This window comes from Hyla sarda (genome assembly GCF_029499605.1).
Source record: "Hyla sarda isolate aHylSar1 chromosome 1 unlocalized genomic scaffold, aHylSar1.hap1 SUPER_1_unloc_2, whole genome shotgun sequence".
NCBI lineage: Eukaryota > Metazoa > Chordata > Amphibia > Anura > Hylidae > Hyla > Hyla sarda.
This window is the reverse complement of record NW_026607581.1, coordinates 1,095,407-1,110,341: the sequence shown is the minus strand read 5'-3', so window position 1 is coordinate 1,110,341 and position 14,935 is coordinate 1,095,407. Positions and strand designations below refer to the sequence as shown.

The window sequence follows — 14,935 nt, the reverse complement described above, 5'->3', positions numbered from 1 at the left end:
TTTCTATATGAGAAGTCGTCAATATGTCAGCGTCCCCCGGGTTCAGTAAACATCGGTGTAATTCTTTTCCTTTTCTTTGTCCTCCCCGGGGTATAAAATCCCTAGAGATCTGATCACATCTGGTACAAGATCTCTTTACTTCACACTTTGCGCCATTATTACACGGATTGAAGACCCAGTTACACGCTCGTAAATTCCCATATATGTCGTGGATTGGAAGGGAAAAGGTTTGATAAAGCAAAGATAATGTGAAACAGTTGGACCAAATGAAAGAGAAATTATTATTAATTAGGCAGGATTACAATGGAACCCGCATTAACACACAGCAGGTCACATGATTTCTCCTGGGTATATGTTATGTGATCAGATAAGAGAACTGTCTTTATAATGTCATTTGTCCATAGTTCAGCCAATCCGGAGACAAAGAAAGTATATACGCATTCATCTTCTTTACCGTGACTCCAGATGCTCCTTGGTAGGTCGTGATAATATGAGTATCTTACACACACGTAAGCAGAAAAACAACTATTCATGACAAACAAAAATGTCATTGTTTCATTGCCTCTTAAGAATCAACTTAATATTAAAAGTAAGAAAAGTGGTAGAAATTCATTGATTTCTTTAACATATTTCACCCTTTTGATAATTATCACACATATATTGATGTTATTAGCACAGCACACGTAGAGGAGTTTTATTAGCATATCACACATATATGGATTGTTTTGCACTTCTCATCTAACAAACATCCTACCTGTCCGAAACTGACCTGGGCTAGTTCTTCATTAACCCCTTAAGGACTCAGGGTTTTTCCGTTTTTGCACTTTCGTTTTTTCCTCCTTACCTTTTAAAAATCATAACCCTTTCAATTTTCCACCTAAAACTCCATATTATGGCTTATTTTTTGCGTCGCCAATTCTACTTTGTAATGACATCAGTCATTTTACCCCAAAACCGACGGCGAAACGGAAAAAAAATCATTGTGCGACAAAATCGAAAAAAAAACGCCATTTTGTAACTTTTGGGGGCTTCCGTTTCTACGCAGTGCATATTTCGGTAAAAATGACACCTTATCATTATTCTGTAGGTCCATACGGTTAAAATGATACCCTACTTATATAAGTTTGATTTTGTCGCACTTCTGGAAAAAATCATAACTACATGCAGGAAAATGTATACGTTTAAAAATGTCATCTTCTGACCCCTATACTTTTTTATTTTTCCACGTACAGGGCGGTATGAGGGCTCAATTTTTGCGCCGTGATCTGAAGTTTTTATCGGTATGATTTTTGTTTTGATCGGACTTTTTGATCACTTTTTATTCATTTTTTTAATGGTATAAAAAGTGACCAAAATACGCTTTTTTGGACTTTGGAATTTTTTTGCGCGTACGCCATTGACCGTGCGGTTTAATTAAAGATATATTTTTATAGTTCGGACATTTACGCACGCGGCGATACCACATATGTTTATTTATTTATTTTTTGCACTTTTTTATTTTTTTTATGGGAAAAGGGGGGTGATTCAAACTTTTATTAGGGAAGGGGTTAAATGACCTTTATTAACACTTTTATTTTTTATTTTTTTTGCAGTGTTATAGGTCCCATAGAGACCTATAACACTGCACACACTGATCTCTTATACTGATCATTGTTATCCCATAGGGGGCTACAACACTGCACACACTGATCTCTTATACTGATCATTGTTATCCCATAGGGACCTATAACACTGCACACACTGATCTCTCATCCTGATCACAGGAGTGTATTAACACGCCTGTGATCAGCATTATCGGCGCTTGACTGCTCCTGCCTGGATCTCAGGCACGGAGCAGTCATTCGTCGATCGGACACCGAGGAGGCAGGTAAGGGCCCTCCCGGTGTCCGATCAGCTGTTCGGGACGCCGCGATTTCACCGCGGCGGTACCGAACAGCCGGGATACTTTCAGTTTCACTTTAGAAGCGGCGGTCAGCTTTGACCGCCGCTTCTAAAGGGTTAATACCGCACATCGCCGCGATCGGCGATGTGTGGTATTAGCCGCGGGTCTCGGCCGTTGATGAGCGCCGGGACCGAAGCGATATGATGCAGGATCGCGGTGCGATCCCGCTTCATATCGCTGGAGCCGGCGCAGGACGTAAATATACGTCCTGCGTCGTTAAGGGGTTAAGGGCATGTATAGAACTTGTAGTCTCATTGATAATCCCATCCATATTGCCAGCATATTTATTTCATTTATTTGCCAACTCAACTCCCCATCCGGTCCAAGACGGGAACCACATCCACGACTTATCTGCAGCTGAAAACAATTCTCGCTTATGTCTGTTTCCCCCAGAAAATGTTTTAAATAATGAAATATTTGCGCGTGGTCTAATGGCTGCTACAACTCTTCCTATAGTCCAGTTACCCCATGTTCCCATAGGAAGCCATGAATAGGTCCTGTTACCACAGATGTAATAGAGCCCCTGCTTTAGGACCCTAGGAATCATCTTACCATGAATCCGTACCATATTACGGTACAACTGAGTGTTACAGATCCCATCATCCTCATCTGTCTGTTCAGGACGGGACACCTGGGGGCACAAGAAGCTTTAAGAGTTGGACAAAACATAAAGTATTACAGGCACCATCCTTCATATCACACGGCATCTCCCTGTACTCCATGTTATATATCAGGGTGACATTCTTACAATTCGTTTCTCCAACATATACCTTGGGCAAATTAACAAGTCGACCTGTAATTTTGGCTATGTAATTCAGGTACATGGGACCCAAACATATTGTGGGTGTAGAGACAATACCAGCAATTTCTAGATATGTATCCTGGTCTGAGAGAGGATTATGGGAAGTGTGATCAACATCTATTTGTACATCATAGCTATAATCTGTGAGATTCACATCATTCAATGATATAGGGGACACCTATTAGAGGAATCCCCCTGTGGGTAGTAGGGATATGGGAACAGATCCCACAGTCAGTCATGTGTGTGTATATATTATATATTATATATAATATATAATATATAATATATAATATATAATATATAATATATAATATATAATATATAATATATAATATATATATATATATATATATATATATATATATATATATATGAGAACAGATCCAGCAGTCAGTCGTGTATATATATATATATATATATATATATATATGAGAACAGATCCAGCAGTCAGTCATGTGTATATATATATATATATGGGAACAGATCCCGCAGTCAGTCGTGTGTGTATATATATATATATATATATGAGAACAGATCCAGCAGTCAGTCGTGTGTGTATATATATGAGAACAGATCCAGCAGTCAGTCGTGTGTATATATATATATATATATATATATATATATATATATATATATATATATATATATATGAACAGATCCAGCAGTCAGTTATATATATATATATATATATATATATATATATATATATATATATATATATATGAACAGATTCAGCAGTCAGTTATGTATATATTTGTGATCGGGGCTCCATACGTGTACTAGTGACAGGAAAGATTGCCTACATACCTATACAAGATCTTACCCTAGCATAGCGGTCTGAGTTGTGCCATAACCGCGCAATGAGGGCACGCCTATAGAGGGCAAAAAGCAACCATGCTAGGATAAATACAATTCCTGAAATAAAACATCCTACATCCAGCATCAATCTTCACATACCCGAAGTAGACTATACCTAGTGTGCTGGAAGAGTAGCCCTGACCAACTAGTGACTACTAGAGGTGGTAACCATACCTTTGAAACCATGGTAGTAACGTCCATCTGTAAAGAATCAACCTGAGAATAACATTCCCTGCCAAATATACTAACTGAACTATACCTATTACCATCCCTACTTGTGACATTACTTCAAATGGACACGGAAAGGCTAACTTCATGGCAGGTCTGACAAGCACCAATCCCCTGCTATTTAAGAGGCAAAAACTAAACTGACAGGTAAATGACAAGAAATACCTATCTACCTGATAGACCGTGTGGGTCATGTCGCCTAACAAGTTTCACGAAGGCACCTTACCTGATTGAGACTGTAACAACAGACATACCTAACTAGCCACTGTACTGACCCAACTGGACTTGGAAGTGATGACCCGTTGCAGATGACAGCTCCCTGCGAGAGCAACGTACCTGTAGACGTGACCAGTGTTTAGGTGAACCATCATGCCTGTAGACCTGACAGGTCTTTGTGACACCGTTGTGCCTGAACCCGACACAGGTCCCCGCGGAACCATCGAGCCTGTAGACATGACAGGTCTTTGTGAAATCATCGTGCCTGTAAACGTCACAGGTCTTTGAAAACCACTTTTTTTTCTTTTAATACATAAGTGTGAAATGCCATATTGAGATTGTATGCTATCTCAAACGTGTCAGATTACCTACATAACCATGTCAAATCAATTGCTCTGAAATGAGACAGCAGCAACCACGATTCAATCCCCGATCCTAAAGAAATGAGTCATGTAACTGTGTATTAAATGCACAATATATCTGCAACTAAATGCTGGCCCTCCTTAAAAGAGAACATGCAATTATGCCGGATAGTTGAATCTGTGTACTATAACGAAATGATAACGTCATTGAGAAATACAACAGACGAGGTTGTATCTGACCTGAAAACGTGTCAGGTCATAACAAAAATAACACACAACAAAATTGCTCTGAAAACGAGTCAGTAGCAACTGGCATTACCCCTTTTAACCTGAAGAGGAGTCAGGCAACAGGGTAACATCATGAGTATGCATGACAAGATACCTGTATGAAGCTGGCGTGTTGTTCTGAAGGCGTGTCAGTAACAAAAATGACCAATTGTGTCCAATACCCTAAGCAAATGATCTACCTCCCCTGTGTGCACCGCATGAAACATGTTAACCGTATGTACGGCATAAACTGCTAACAGTATACCCAACTACAAGTCGCTACTCAATATGTTATTGCTCTGAGACATGTCTGTAACAATAACCTATGTGGTGCATCCCCCCTGCAGACGTAGGAGGTTTAAGAATATGGGCTCGATATATCTGCAATAAATGTAAGCACCATATGAATACTGTAATCGTGTATTGTAAATATATGTACAGCCAGAGGTGCAACTGCTATTCAACACTAGGAACGAATGCACATAATAACCTACCCGCATACAACTATGGTAGTATGCAACAAATGCTGTGTACTGGTGCATGTATCATACACAAGCTGGGAGCGTAAGTACCGTGAAAACGTAAGGAACGTTATGAATTTATGCTCTAACAACATTATGAGTACCTCATACATGCCTAGAAAATAAAGTGTAAACATATATCTAAAAAGATAGACAACGTGCAACTATGCTGGATAGTTGAATATGTCTACTATAAGTAACTGATAACGTGGTCATGAAATACCACGGAGGAGGCTGTATCTGTCCTGAGAAAGTCTCAGGTCATGACAATAAACCACAAAGTAATTGCTCAGAAAATTCGTCGGTAGCAACCGACATTAACCCCTTAAGCTGAAGGAGTCAGGCAAATAGGGCAACATCCTAACAAAGCTGTATAAGCTTTCCGTATAAACACTATGCACGAATATGCAGTATGAAAGCTATGAGCATGAGTACAGTAAAGCTACGGGAGCATATGTATAGTGTAGACTCTAAGGATGGAAATGTAGAAAAACTATTACCCATGTGCAGTACAACAAAATAAAGCTATGAACGTAACCAGACTATGAGCGTAACGTGCAACTATGCCAGGTAGTTGAATCTGTGTACTATAACGAAATGACGTAATCGAGAAATACAACAGACGAGGTTGTATCTGACCTGAAAACGTGTCAGGTCATAACAAATACACCAACGACAAAATTGCTCTGAATACGAGTCAGTAGCAACCGACATTACCCCTTAACCTGAAGAGGAGTCAGGCAACAGGTTAACATTGTGAGTATTCCTGAAATTAGTTGCTCTGAATGTGAGTCAGTAACAACCGCGATTCAACCCCTGAAGGAACGAGTCAGGTGACCGGGTATTGAACAGCCGATTAGTGCCACTAAAATGATGACCACCCTTTGAACGAGTACCTGTGCCGGATAGTTGAATATGTGTACTATAACTAACTGATAACGTAGTCGTGAAATACAACAGAGGAGGTTGTATCTGACCTGAGAACTTGTCAGGTCATGACAATAAACAACAATGCGATTGCTCTGAACGAGTCAGTAGCAACCGACATTGACCCCTTAACCTAAAGAGGAGTCAGGCAATAGGGCTACATCCTGACAAACCTGAGTGAATTTTCCGTATAAAAGACTATGAACGAATACACAGAATGAATGCTATGAACATACGTACAGTAAAAGCTACGGGAGCATGTGTGTAGTGTAGACGCTATGGATGAACATGCAGAATAAATACCATTACCCATGTACAGTAAATGCTATGGATGTTAGTGCAGAGAACATAACAGAATGAATGCTACATGTACGCAGAATAAGTACTACAACGTGTCAGCATAATAATTACTACCATCGTATGTACAGAATGAATGCTACGAATGTCCGTGTAGTGTATTGCTACAATTCTATGTGCAATATACATGACGTGAACATGTCTGTGGTATGAATACAAGCGTATATGTGGTATAAATGCTATGAGCGTATAGTGGTATGATACTATGAGCAGTATAATGCTATGAGTATACTTGCGGTATCAATGCTAAGAGCGTATGTGCCTGATGTAGGCCATGTGTATGTGCAGTATAAATGCTACAAGTACATGTGCAGTATAAGCGTTGAGCATATGTGCTATGAATTAATATGTGGTATGACGCTATGAGGTATGAGTACTATGAGCAGTATAATGCTGTGAACATGCTATGAGCGCGTGGCCACAACTGCATGAAACAGCATGACACTATGTGTGAGAACCGTATGAAACCTGCATGTATGAATGCGATGAACGTGTGAACAACAAAACCATGACCGTGTAACCAATATAACTGCCATGAGCGTATGAATGCGGTGAACGTGTGAACAACAAAACAATGACCGTGTAACCAATATAATTGCCATGAGCGTATGAATGCGGTGAACGTGTGAACAACAAAACAATGACCGTGTAACCAATATAATTGCCATGAGCGTATGAATGCGGTGAACGTGTGAACAACAAAACAATGACAGTGTAACCAATATAACTGCCATGAGCGTATGAACCCTGCGTGTATGAATGCGATGAATGTGTGAACAACAAAACCATAACCGTGTGACCAATATAACTGCCATGAGTGTATGAAACCTGCGTGTATGAATGTGGTGAACGTGTGAACAACAAAACCATAACCGTGTGACCAATATAACTGCCATGAGCGTATGAAACCTGCGTATATGAATGCGGTGAATGTGTGAACAACAAAACCATGACCGTGCAACCAATATAACTGCCATGAGCGTATGAACCCTGCGTGTATGAATGTGATGAACAACAAAACCATAACCGTGTGACCAATATAACTGCCATGAGCGTATGAAACCTGCGTGTATGAATGCGGTGAACATGTGAACAACTTAAGAACCGTGAGCGTGTGACCACTATAACTGCCATGAGTGTATGAACCGTATAATTGCTATAGGCAGTATACTGCCGTAACCAGTATGAAATACCATTAACATATGAACCGAATGATACTTTGAGCGTATGAACCAGTGATAATTACGAGGTGTTTGATTGCCATGAACGTAACATGGTAGAAAGAACGTAAGACCGTGAATATGCCAAGAATATGTGAACAGCATTAATGCCAAGTTTGTGGACCGTGTAAAACACCAGTGAGTGAGAGAATAACCATGAGGTGAACATCATAAACGAGTTTGCCCAGTATAAATGCTGTGAATGTATCGTCAGTGAGTATATGTACCGTATATAATGATATTAGCACATGAAACTGTATACATACTATGCGCGTACAAGCAGTATGCCATAAGCGTATGAATTAACCATGAGAGTACAGACGATAAGAAACTCATGGAGTTATCAAACCGTGAAGATGCTCTACTCGTGTGCACCTTGTACCAGTAATGCGTGTATGCCCATAATAAACCAAGCGTATGAACCGTATGGATACCATGATCGTGCAAACAACGAGTATTACACTGTGTATACTATGATTTAATTGGATGTAGCCTATGTTATATCTCTACAGAGCATTGCACCCTACTGTATACTATATTGAAGCAAGACAGTCTGCAGAGCACTGCATCAGCACACACAGCATATGCTACCCTGCAACGTGATCCTCTGCAGAGTATTGCACCACACCAAACAGTAAATGCCACCCTGTGTTGCAACGAGACCCTTCGCAGAGCACTGCACCACACTGGACATGCTAACTGTAACGACCCTCTGCAGAGCATTGCACTATGCCCTATATAATATGTTGTATTGAAACCATCCCATCTGCAGAGCATTGCACTAACTGTATAAAGTTTATTTATGAGACCATCTGCAGAGTATAGCACTATACTGTATATAGTATATATTATATTGTAATGAGACCATCTGCAGAGCATTGCACCTTAACTATATATCATGTATACTATATTGTAACGAGACCATCTGCAGAGCATATCGCCATAGCTGTATATCATGTATACTATATTGTAACGAGACCATCCGCAGATTATTGCACCATAACTGTATATCATATATACTATATTGTAACGAGACCATCTGCAGAGCACTGCACTATACAGTACATGTTATATTGTAACGAGACCCTTTGCAGAGCATTGCACTATGCCCTATATAATATGTTGTATTGAAACCATCCCATCTGCAGAGCATTGCACTAACTGTATAAAGTTTATTTATGAGACCATCTGCAGAGTATAGCACTATACTGTATATAGTATATATTATATTGTAATGAGACCATCTGCAGAGCATTGCACCTTAACTATATATCATGTATACTATATTGTAACGAGACCATCTGCAGAGCATATCGCCATAGCTGTATATCATGTATACTATATTGTAACGAGACCATCTGCAGAGCATATCACCATAGCTGTATATCATGTATACTATATTGTAACGAGACCATGTGCAGATTATTGCACCATAACTGTATATCATGTATACTATATTGTGAAGAGGCCATCTGCAGAGCACTGCACTATACCGTTATACAGTACATGTTATATTGTAACGAGACCCTTTGCAGAGCATTACACTGTACCGTATACTGCAAGGGCACCGTATACCCCGCAGAGCACCGCACCACACAGCAAAAGTTATATTGAAACGACTCTTTGCAGAGCATTGCACCACACTGTATACAGCAAACGTTATATTGAAACAACCCTCTGCAGAGCATTACACTATACTTTAGATTAACGATAGCAGCCAAGCTGACAGGACCGCCTAACGAAGACTGGGCAGCTGCCGCAACCTGTCCCAAGAGCATAGACAATTGTAGCAGGCAGAGCCAGTCAGAACCATACCTGCCCTATATTACCTTATAATCCGAGTGAGACACAGCATCCCCAGATAAGACAGCCAGCACCATACCTGCCCTATATTACCTTATAATCCGAGTGAGACACAGCATCCCCAGATAAGACAGCCAGCACCATACCTGCCCTATATTACCTTATAATCCGAGTGAGACACAGCATCCCCAGATAAGACAGCCAGCGGAGCTGCCAGGGATGCGGAGCTGCCAGGAATGCCGCGCCTGCACCCCCCCGACTCATGATCAGCGAGGCCTCCGCACCGTGAGCAGCAGCTCTGAAGATTTTTGTGGGAGATTCAAACACCAGCCTGCCACAGGAAGCAGAGATTCCACAAACGACACGAGCTCCGCCCCTGTAGGAGAGGGAGGAGTTATATACACACGCCCCCACCTGTTCCCAATGAGCCCCACCTGGAAGTGCAGGGAGCGATAATTACTTCCGCCCCTCGCACAAACACAGCCCATCAGGCTTTATACATATATGAGAACAGATCCAGCAGTCAGTCATGTGTGTATATATATATATATATATATATGAGAACAGATCCCGCAGTCAGTCATGTGTGTATATATATATATGAGAACAGATCCCGCAGTCAGTCGTGTGTATATATATATATATGAGAACAGATCCCGCAGTCAGTCATGTGTGTGTATATATATATATATGAGAACAGATCCCGCAGTCAGTCGTGTGTATATATATATATATATATATATATATGAGAAGAGATCCCGCAGTCAGTCATGTGTGTATATATATATATATGAGAACAGATCCCGCAGTCAGTCATGTGTATATATATATATATATGAGAACAGATCCAGCAGTCAGTCGTGTGTATATATATATATATATGAGAACAGATCCCGCAGTCAGTCGTGTGTGTGTATATATATGAGAACAGATCCAGCAGTCAGTCATGTATATATATATATATATATATATATATGAGAACAGATCCCGCAGTCAGTCGTGTGTGTGTATATATATATATGAGAACAGATCCAGCAGTCAGTCGTGTATATATATATATATATATATATATATGAGAACAGATCCAGCAGTCAGTCGTGTGTGTGTATATATAAATATATATATATATATATATATATGAGAACAGATCCCGCAGTCAGTGGTGTGTGTATATATATATATATATGAGAACAGATCCAGCAGTCAGTCGTGTGTATATATATATATATATATATATATATATATATGAGAACAGATCCCGCAGTCAGTGGTGTGTGTATATATATATATATATGAGAACAGATCCAGCAGTCAGTCGTGTATATATATATATATATATATATATATATATATATATGAGAACAGATCCCGCAGTCAGTCGTGTGTGTATATATATATATATATATATATATATATATATATGAGAACAGATCCCGCAGTCAGTCGTGTGTGTATATATATATATATATATATATATATATATATGAGAACAGATCCCGCAGTCAGTCGTGTGTATATATATATATATATATATATATATATATATATGAGAACAGATCCCGCAGTCAGTCGTGTGTGTATATATATATATATATATATATATATATATATATATATATATATGAGAACAGATCCCGCAGTCAGTCGTGTGTGTATATATATATATATATGAGAACAGATCCAGCAGTCAGTCGTGTATATATATATATATATATATATGAGAACAGATCCCGCAGTCAGTCGTGTGTGTGTATATATATATATGAGAACAGATCCAGCAGTCAGTCGTGTATATATATATATATATATGAGAACAGATCCCGCAGTCAGTCGTGTATATATATATATATATTCTGCTGATGTAGAAGCCAGATTGAATTTTTCTTCTTTCCACCTTCCACTTGTGCATGAAGATATAAAGCACAACACACCACGTAGGACAGTACATGCATTTTGATTCCGTCAATCCTCTTCATCCCCTGGGGCCTCACCCTTTTGGTGCTAGTCCTTTTTTTGGCCTTCCTTCCCCCTTGACTGAGGTGGGTGTAGTCAGTAGCACCTGGTATGGGCCGTCAAATCGGGGCTCCATATGTCTCCTCACAAATCGTCTTATCACCACCCAGTCTCCAGGGTGCAGGGGGTGAGTTCCGGTTACTTCTTCAGGATCTGGTAAGGAAGAGAAAACTGTTCCATGCTAGTTAGTCAGTTGTATATGCAGCTGGACGACATAGTCAGGTAAGGACGCGGACTGTCCATGTAGTTCTTGTGGAAAGAATAGACCTGTCAGTGGGGGTCTGCCAAACAAAATCTCAAATGGTGAAAGGCCATGTTTTCCCTTTGGGGAATGTCTCATTACAAAGAGGGCTGAAGGTGAGGCTTGTACCCACGTAAGATTTGTCTGCTCACAGATCTTAGCTATTTTGTTTTCTCAAATCCCCATTTGCTCTCTCTCCTTTGCCAGATGATTGTGGACGGTACGGAGTACGGAGATTAATCTGCAAACACTTGTCCTGTAAAGTGAGTCCCTCGGTCGGACTCTACTGTCTCAGGTCGGCCATATCTACACACAATCTCACATATCAGCTTCTTTGCTGTCACCTTAGCAACAGGCCACGCCTCCACCCAAGAGGAGAACATGTCTACACACCCCAGAACATACTCATATGGGGAGATTTATCAAAACCTGTGCAGAGGAAGAGTGGTCCAGTTGCCCATAGCAACCAATCAGATTGCTTCTTTCATTTTCCACAGGCCTCTTTAGAGGCCTGTGGAAAATGAAAGAAGCAATCTGATTGGTTGCTATGGGCAACTGCACCACTCTTCCTCTGCACAGGTTTTGATAAATCTCCCCCATAGACACCACATTTGGGCAGCTGGATGTGGTCTATTTGTAGTCTCTGGAATGGGTAGTCAGGTTTTACAAGATGTCATTTACCTGGATTGTACTTGGCGCAGATCATGCACTTTTTACACCACTCAACTGTGAGAAACCTGGAGCAAACCACAATGTGTTGGTGATAGGAATCATTCCCCCTTTGGAAACATGGGAAGGGAGATGAGAGAAACTCGCCAAAATGGGATACAAGACTGGGGGTGCACACAATCGACCATCCCCATGTTTCCAAACATCATTGTCCGGTCTACAACCAGCCTCCCTCCACCTGCTCTCAGTTTGAGGTCCTGTTTGGTTTTGGAGGGTTTTTAAAGCATCCATTGTCACATTCTCTGTGGTTGTAGAAGCAGCTGGAGAAGCATTAGGCTAGGTTTCCACTTGTTTTTTTTTTACAAAAACGCCAATAAAAACGTTTTGTGAAAAAACGCTGCGGCCAGATGTTCGCTGCAAGTCAATAGTAAACTGCAAAATGCCAAATCCACTTGCCGTTTTTCAGTTTGGCTTTTTTTTTTTTTTTTTTATCCTTTTGACGTTTTTGGGCTCCTTGCCAGTTTTTTAAAAACCACCTCTTGTCGAGCCTTTGGCGTTTTTTCGGGAAAATCTTGGCGTTTTTCTCCCATAGAAGTCTATGGGAGTGAAAAAACGGCAAGAAAAATGCCATGTGGGTTTTAAATTTGGCGTTTTTTCAGGCGGTTTTTATTACTTTTTGGACTTTAGCGATCCAAAATAGTGATGGAGATACCTTTTTTATTAAAATTTAGTAGGGTACCATTAAATGTAGTGTGTGTGTGTTTCACTTTTTATTTTATTTTTAGATTTTTTTTAGGTAGTACTACAACTCCCAGCATGGAACACACTGTTCCATGATAGGAGTAGTAGTTACCTGTACTAATTGACAGATCGCCGGGGTCCGTTGTGATCCTCCTGTATAATGTATAGATGCGGCGGCCGCTCTTCTATGGTCCCTGCACTGACGTATATATATATATATATATATATATATATATATACACATATGAAAAATGGAAATGTCCAGCGCTTTAGAATGCTAAATTCTTCGACTTTATTAAGTCATAAAAGCATACAGCATAGGGACAAGAACGCCGACGCATTTCGGATCTGTGCGATCCTTAGTCATGGCCATGACTAAGGATCGCACAGATCCAAAACGCGTCGGCGTTCTTGTCCCTATGCTGTATGCTTTTATGACTTAATAAAGCCGAAGAATTTTGCATCCTAAAGCGCTGGACATTTCCATTTTTCATTTGCTGTTCCCATTGGGCCAGGCGCGCTGCTGGCCGGTCCAAGCGCAAAGATTGGAGCTGTCGAGAGACTTCATGTATATATACTCATATTTCCCGCAGAGCTGTGATTGGTCAGATGGTTCCAGCCAATCACAACTCTGTGGGAAATAGGAATATGTGTATATATACGGTCGTGCAGGGGACCATAGAAGAGCAGCCGCCCACATCCATACATTATACCGGAGGATACAGCGGGTGTCAGGAGGAGTGACGCTGCGATCTGTCTGTCAATGCAGATACTACAGCTCCCAGCAGAGTGTGCTCCATGTTGGGAGTAGTAGTACCTGCAGTAAGGGACAGATCCCAGCGGATGTCACTCCTCCTGACACCCGCTTCGATCCTCCTGAAGTGACTGTCGGGATCAGCTGTTCTCAAGGCTACAGAGCCGGGAGAACAGATGACGCTGAGCCGTAGGTATACTTCGTATATCTACTGCCCAGCAAGAACTTACAGTGAGCCTGCAATGTGTATACAGTATACACATTGCTGGCTCACTTAACCCCTTGCTGAGCTGTGCGCTAAGCCAGCCCGGCAAGGAAAGAGTTAACTTACACTGCTGGACAGTGTAGGTTAACCCTTTGGGCAGTATACACTATATACAGCTATCTACAGATAGCTGTATATAGTGTATACAGAAGATGGAGAAGTCCCCTTACCTCCGTCCAGTCCCCACGTGTAGCTCCGCCCCTAGTGATGACATAATTAGGGGCGGAGCTACAGACGAGATCCAGGCTAGTAAGTCTGAAGCTCTGTTCACATTGTCCATTTTGGATAATGGGAACAGACCCTTCTGCCAGTGTCTACCCAGACAGGGAGACTCCAGCTGTTGCTAAACTACAACTCCCAGCATGCCCAGACAGCCAAAGGCTGTCTGGGCATGCTGGGAGCTGTAGTTTTGCACCAATTGGAGGCTCACTGTTTAGGTAGACATTGCATTATGGGCGCTCTCCCCTGCAGAGAGTGCAAAAAATGTCCTAACCCATTTTTTTGTGTTTTTTTTTCTTCTCGTTTCATATCCGTGTATGCAGAGGATTACGACGGATTCGATGGCCTGTGGGGGAATGTTTTTTAAAATAAAATAATTTTTCCAATGTGTTGTGTTTTTGTTTTTTTTATAGAATTTTCAGGCTTAGCAGTGGAAGCCGGTCTTATTGACGGACTCCATTACTAAGCCAGGGCTTAGCCTTTGCCCCAAAAACAGCTAGCGCTAACCCCCAATTATTACCCCTGTATCC

At 40.8% G+C, this 14,935-nt stretch overlaps 2 protein-coding genes across 2 annotated transcripts in view; one reads left to right on the top strand and one right to left on the bottom strand.

The window, feature by feature from the left end:
• The window catches only part of LOC130298064 (oocyte zinc finger protein XlCOF6.1-like), a 226,534-nt gene that overhangs the window by 23,542 nt on the left and 188,057 nt on the right, over positions 1 to 14,935 (top strand). The gene's annotated exons all lie outside the window — the stretch shown is intronic.
• The window catches only part of LOC130298060 (oocyte zinc finger protein XlCOF7.1-like), a 201,946-nt gene that overhangs the window by 36,493 nt on the left and 150,518 nt on the right, over positions 1 to 14,935 (bottom strand). The gene's annotated exons all lie outside the window — the stretch shown is intronic.